The sequence below is a fragment of the Symphalangus syndactylus genome, chromosome 1, assembly GCF_028878055.3.
Source record: "Symphalangus syndactylus isolate Jambi chromosome 1, NHGRI_mSymSyn1-v2.1_pri, whole genome shotgun sequence".
Classification (NCBI taxonomy): Eukaryota; Metazoa; Chordata; class Mammalia; order Primates; family Hylobatidae; genus Symphalangus; species Symphalangus syndactylus.
The window spans coordinates 78,173,193-78,179,798 of record NC_072423.2 but is presented as its reverse complement, the minus strand read 5'-3'; positions in this window follow the sequence as shown (position 1 = coordinate 78,179,798).

Genomic DNA, 6,606 nt, shown 5'->3' with positions numbered 1-6,606 from the left:
TGAAAACAGAGACATATCTTAATAGTAATACATGTTAAGTGCTTTAATTCAATTCCTGTTGTTGAAACCCAAAAGCAAAAAAAAACCCAAAACCTCTGAGAAAGCTGCTGGTACCAAAATGGAGTCACTTACATCAAACTCCAGCAAAATGTAGTGGTGGGAGGCCATCAAGAAGCCCTCACGCCCACATGCCTGAAACAGGACTTATCCCAAGACTTTCCCGCACGCGGACCAGCATCAGGACTTATTGCAAGCACTTCTCGAGGCCGCAGTATCCCAGATCTGCCACCAGCATGCAACATTGACCTGGCAACAGCCACCTCCACCAATCAACAGAGCCAACTCCTGCAGTGAGCTTCTGTCACCTACGAGCCTTGTTTCAAAGCCGCTCATGTGTACATCTGTTTGTCTTTAAAAGATTCCTCTTTGGCTAGGTGCAGTGGCTCATGCCTGTAATCCCAGCACTTTGGGAGGCCAAGGCAGGCAGACTGCTTGAGGTCAGGAGTTCGAAACCAGCCTGACCAATGTGGTGAAACCCCATCTCTACTAAAAATACAAAAATTAGCCGGGTATGGTGGCGGGTGCCTGCGATCCCAGCTACTCGGGAGACCAAGGCAGGAGACCCACTTTAACCCAGAAGGCAGAGGTTGTATTGAGCCAAGAGCAGAGCAAGACTCAATTGCAAAAAAAAAAAAAGATTTATCTTTGCCACGACATCCCTGGATATGCGCTGATCCATCATTATAGCACACACATCCTGAACTATAATCCCTTGCCTAGTCCCAAGTGAGCCCATTTGTTCTGGGTCCTATCTGAGCTTCTTTTTAGCCTGACACCTGCACAACCGCTGCGTGTGGTGACTCACAGTTACTAATATCTCAGTGAAACCCTTCTCCAAGCCAAGGGGCCCAACAGACTTGGCCCTCCATGCACAGGCAGGCCTGATGCATGGGAGTGGCTGGGAGCCACCACCCTGTCAAAGGCAGAGACCTTGGAACCACCTGATGGCATTCCATACTTACAGGTGGGGAATTAATGACTTCACAGCATGGAAACTTCCAGTCGGCAGCAGTTGCAGGCCATTCTGACCCTTTCTGAGATGGTTTTTGGGGAACGTGGTCCAGGTGGTGGATGTGACACTCAGCCGGCACAGGTATGAGGACTGAGGCCATCCTCGGGCAGGGGCAGGAGATGGAGGATTGCCAGCTGTCTGGATCTGGGCAAGGGCTATGAGGTGGCACACCATCCAACCTGAGCAAATCACGGCCCTACACACCAGCTCCTTCCCCCAAGCTTGGCAGGGGATTCCCTGACCAATGCCGTGACTCTTCTAGTGTTGGACACACCAGACATTCCTGCAATCTACCACAAAACTAGTGACTGGTGAGATCTGGATGTCAGAAGTTTGGACCAGGTGATTGCTAAGGGACATCCCCTTCTGAGATTCCATTATTCAGTCCAAGAAGCCCACAGGAGACACTGTCAAAGCCCTCCAAATTACTTTCTGCATAGAAGTATCAGATCATTCTACTGGAGAGCAACCCTATAGCATGACTGACAACCATGACATTCTCACTGAATAGAGCTAAACCTGCCACCTGAGGGCTTCCTCTCCTCTCACTTGATGATGGTTAGAACCAGCTCTCCAGTAGGACTGACACGCAGTATCACAAGTATCCTCCCTGAGTTTCCAGCACAAAGTTTGGACTGCTCCACATGGTGCCCAAGGCCCTGAGTTGGCCTATGTGTTTAAGCGTCACCTCCCCAACCCTCCAAGCAACGAGATGCCTCCTGCAGCCATGCAGAACCACGTGCTCATCCCACTGCAACCCTAACCATTTCTCTCTGCCTCCACCTGAACATCCTGCTCCAGATCCTTTTCCCCACCCCACTCACATCTCCAGCTGGCCTGCTCGGTGCTGTCATGCGGGCACTGCGAGCCTGCAGAGTCCGGGGGTTCCTGGAGGGCAGGGCTCCTGTTTACCTATACATCTGGTGAGATGGGACATGTGACTAGTGACAAACTGAAACCTCTGCTCCAGGAGGCCCTTGTGAGATGCCACACTCTGGGAAGTTGTGTGGCTACTTCTTGCATAGGAATTTGGGCACTAGAGTCACCCCTTAGGATCTTCCCATTCCCAGAGGCCAGCAGTGTTGTTCCCCTCTTCTTCCAACTTCAGGTTCAGATTTTGGCCTCTCCATTCCAACTTAGTGATGGTGGCCCTGCCCCACGGGCTCTGCACTCCTGGCTTTGAAGCTGCAGTTGCAGATCCTTTGCAATAGCCCCTTGCTTTTGTCCCCTATGTCTTCATCTTCCATCTGCGTCACCCATCCCACACTCACTGCTTTTTTTTGTTCTTTTCTGAGACAGGGTCTCGCTCTGTCACCCAGGCTGGAGAGCAGTGACAACCCCCGCCTCCTGGGTTCAAACGAGTCTCCCACCTCAGCCATGTAAGGAGCTGGGATTACAGGTGCACGACACCATGCCTGGCTAGTTTTTGTATCTTTAGTAGAGACAGGGTTTCACCATGTTGGCCAGGCTGGTCTTGAACTCCTGACCTGAGGTGATCTGCTCGCCTCAGCCTCCCAATATGCTGAGATTACAGGAGCTTTTGTTTTAGATCTGCTGTGGGCTGTGGCTGACTGCAGTGACTAAATGGTAGAGAGGCCTGCCCAGGCGACCCCCCAGGATGTGACGTGGCTTGTGTTTGGGACATCCAGTCCTGGCACTCGCTGATGCCATCTATATGGACTTCTCATCTTCATCTTCCTCTACAGGGGTCTCTACAAGTGATTTAGCTTCACTCCACCCTGAAGCCTTCACTCACAGAAAGAGGAAGCAATTTGTGGGGCTGAAACTGGGAAGTCCAGGGCAGAGAAAGAGGCAAGAAGCAGTTGGGGTGAGAAGCCCTTGACTCTGGGTCCTCTGTCCTGGCTCCTGCAGTCTTTCTGCTCTTCTTGTCTGCCTGTTTGATGTGGTCACGTGCATGCACTATTTCATTTGATCCACACAGTCCTGGGAGGAGTGCAGTTTAATTCATTTTACAGAGGGGCACAGACAGGCTAGGCCAGTACCTCAAGTTTACCCCGCTGCTGAGTGGCCCCCTGTGCTGATGTGCATAGCCCCTGCATGTCCCACCATCTGCTGGGGACACAAAGCGCTGGTTCAGATGGCCTGGTGCCTCCCCAGATCACCCAAGTTTTAGGCCACTGATTTGGGCCTCTGCTTATGTATTCAAAAAGCTGCTCTATTTATACATTGCCTCCACGGAAAAAAGCAATGATGAATGTGGTTCCTACTAGGAAAGCTATGGGATGTATTTTTCCAGCCCTGAAGTCTTGGGTATGGATGATAGAACTGATTGTAAATGGCTTAATAAATCAGGCAAAGCCTGTCTAAGCTGTGGTGTAATCTAAATATTTCTAGTTTTCTTGAATAACATTTGGTTATTGGAGACATCATGATCTTTTCATGCTTTAATAATATATTTAACTGTAAAAAATAAAAACAACAAAAAACCAACCACAGTTGATGTGTATGGAAAGTAAAATCTGGAGACCCTCAAACTCACTATGCCCAAGGGAAAAGGTAAGCTTGGAAGCTGAGTCAGGAGGAACACTGACCTTCCTTTTGTTCCTCAACAGAATGGCTAGAGATAGAAGGCAGTGTCTCCCCAGGTGGCCTCTCTCACCCAGACAATGTAAATTGACAGCTTATCTTCCCGGTGAGGGATGAGAGGAGAGGAAAAATACCATCTCCCCCATGTAACCCACTGTTCCTCTTCCCCGTCCTTGCCTGCAGTATGTGGATTAATAAGCTCTAATCAAGGATGAGACCATATCCTCTTTTGTTTTCTTTCCTCTTTAAATATTGAAGCGCCCAAAATCCTTTTTGGAAAAAAGTGCAGACCACAGATCCTACAGTGGCTTGTGTCCTTTTCCCAGGCGCATCCTCAACCTTGGCAAAATAAATCTCAGCGCTGAGACTGCCTCCATCATTCTCTGGTTTCATGGTACTCTCCTAGGTGTCGTCCTGGGACATGCTCCCAACCCCGTGAGGGAGGCAGCCAGGCCCCCAGTACAGACTTCACTTGGCACCAACAGAGAGCTGACATGGCCCTCTCAAGGCCACACAGCTACCTGAACATCAATCCGCGTCCTGACTCCTGGTCTGAGTGGTGACAGTGATGCACTAGGACAAATGTTTTACTTCTTATTTGGGATTGGATCATAAAGGCACCAAAACATTTGATGACTCATGTCCACAAGACACTCAGTGAAAACTGTTGAAATGAAGGGAAAAAAAATGAGGGCAAGTATCCTGAAGCCTATGAGTGGAATTCAGAATGAATGTAATCACCAGCGATAGATGGATATCATTTTGTAAGAGGTCTAAATGACCTGGCAAGCAGTTTTGCTGACTCTGAGGATCACAGAGGTGAGCAGCCCATTTCGTTTCTGGGAGGCTTGTCCAGGGACGAATGAGGCAAGCCCGCAGGTCCCCACCTTGGGTGCCTCCCTGTTCTCCAAGGTTCACTCTGCTTCTACTGAAGCCGCAGGGATAACGCTCGTGGGGAATACTTGCTAAAGGCAGCCTGAGACTCTGGACACTGCAGAAGCAGAAACAGGAGTCATCAGCTCAAGCTCCCTCAGGGCCTCCTGCTGTCCTGACCCAAGGGCCAGGAGGGCCTTTCCTGTGGGACAGTTCTTTCTTTTTGTTTTTTTGTTTGTTTTGTTTGTTGAGACAGGGTCTCGCTCTGTCACCCAGGCTGGAGTGCAGTGGCACAATGGCTCACTGCAGCCTCAACCTCCTGGGTTCCAGCCATCCTCCTGCCTGAGCCTCCCAAGCAGCTAGGACTACAGGCACGCACCACCACACCTGGCTAATTAAAAACTTCTATTATAGAGACAGGGTCTCATTCTGTGGCTTAGGCTGGAAATGCAGTGGTGCAATCATAGCTCACTGTAACCTCAAACTCCTGGGCTCAAAGGATCCTCCCACTTAAACCTTCCAAGTAGCTGTGCACCACACCCACCTAGTTTTGGTTTTTTTTTGTAAAGATGGGGTCTTGCTATGCTGCCCAGGCTGATCTGGAATGCCTGGCCTCAATTCTGCCTCAGCCTCCCAAAGTGCTGGGAGAGTTATTTTGTTGAAGAAAACTTCCAGACATTATATGACTAATAAGCACTACATCTGAAAATCCATGAGAATGTAAGAAATTTCTTGCACATCTGTATAAATACTCAGATCTGTTTTGAGTATATTCTGAGAAAATTAAGATGGGCTAACGAAGGCCTAAAGGAATAATCAGCAATTTGGAGAAACATGAGCATATTTTAAACTCATTTAAAAATTCACACTATTTATTGAAAAGCTCTACTAAACAAAATTAGTTCAGACAAAGCAATAAGATGACGAATCAAACTCTCTCCAGAGATGAAAGAAAAGCCCGTCTCAAAGATGACTACTATAACTAACGCTGTTGCTGGAAAGACAAGGGCAAGGGGCCAGCCCCGGGAGACGCTCCACTTCTTCAAAGACAAAATGATTCCAAACGTGGCAGGACACAGTGCTCACGCTATAGTGAACCTCTGGGAATATGATATTTTTTTAATTCAGTTAATCTTTCTTCCTTTTTTTTTTTTTTTTTTTTTTTTTTGAGACAGAGTCTCCTGTGGCCCAGGCTGGAGTGCAGTGGTGCGATCTCAGCTCACTGCAACCTCCGCCTCCCTGGTTCAAATGATTCTCAGGCCTCAGCCTCACAAGTAGCTGGAATTACAGGCATGTGCCACCATGCCCAGCTAATTTTTGTATTTTTAGTAGAGATAGGGTTTCATTATGTTGTCCAGGCTGGTCTCAAACTCCCGGCCTCAAGTGATCCACCCGCCTCGGCTCCCCAAAGTGCTGGAATTACAGGCGTGAGCCACTGCACCCGGCCAAGACTTTCTCATTCTTAAACTTCAGGAAAGATGTCTGGCCAGCCAGTTAATAGCCTCATTAGAATTATTCTTACATACAATTCCGCCTCCTAAAGAGAAACAAACAAGGCCTAGTTTCTCCTCTTTAAACTGATCACAGATTGGCCAGGTGTGGTGATTCACTCCTAGCACTTTGGAAGGCTGAGGTGAGAGGATCACTTGAGTCCAGGAGTTTGAGACCAGCCTGGGCAACACAGTGAGACCCCATCTCTACCAAAAAATGTTTAAAAATTAGCCTGGCATAGTAGTGCATGCCTGTGGTCCCAACTCAGAAGGCTAAGGCAGGAGGATCACTTGAGTCCTGAGGTCAAGGCTACAGTGAGCTGTGATCACACCACTGCACTCCAGGCTGGGAGACAGAGCAAGCCCCAACTCAAACAAAAACAAAAAAGCTGATCACAGAAACAACAGCTTTCAGAGATTAGTTACCTTCTGTCTGTCCCATGTCTTGGGTTCTGAACACTCACATGATATTACTGGGGTCGCCTTCAGGGTGTTCATCAGAGGCAGCAGCCGGCACACACTGGACTTTGGGTTTCATTCGCAAAGCTTCCTGAGAGCACAGATCCACAGCAGTGGATGAGAGCCACAGAGTTGTTTGGGAATCAGGCGACATGCTTATAGAGG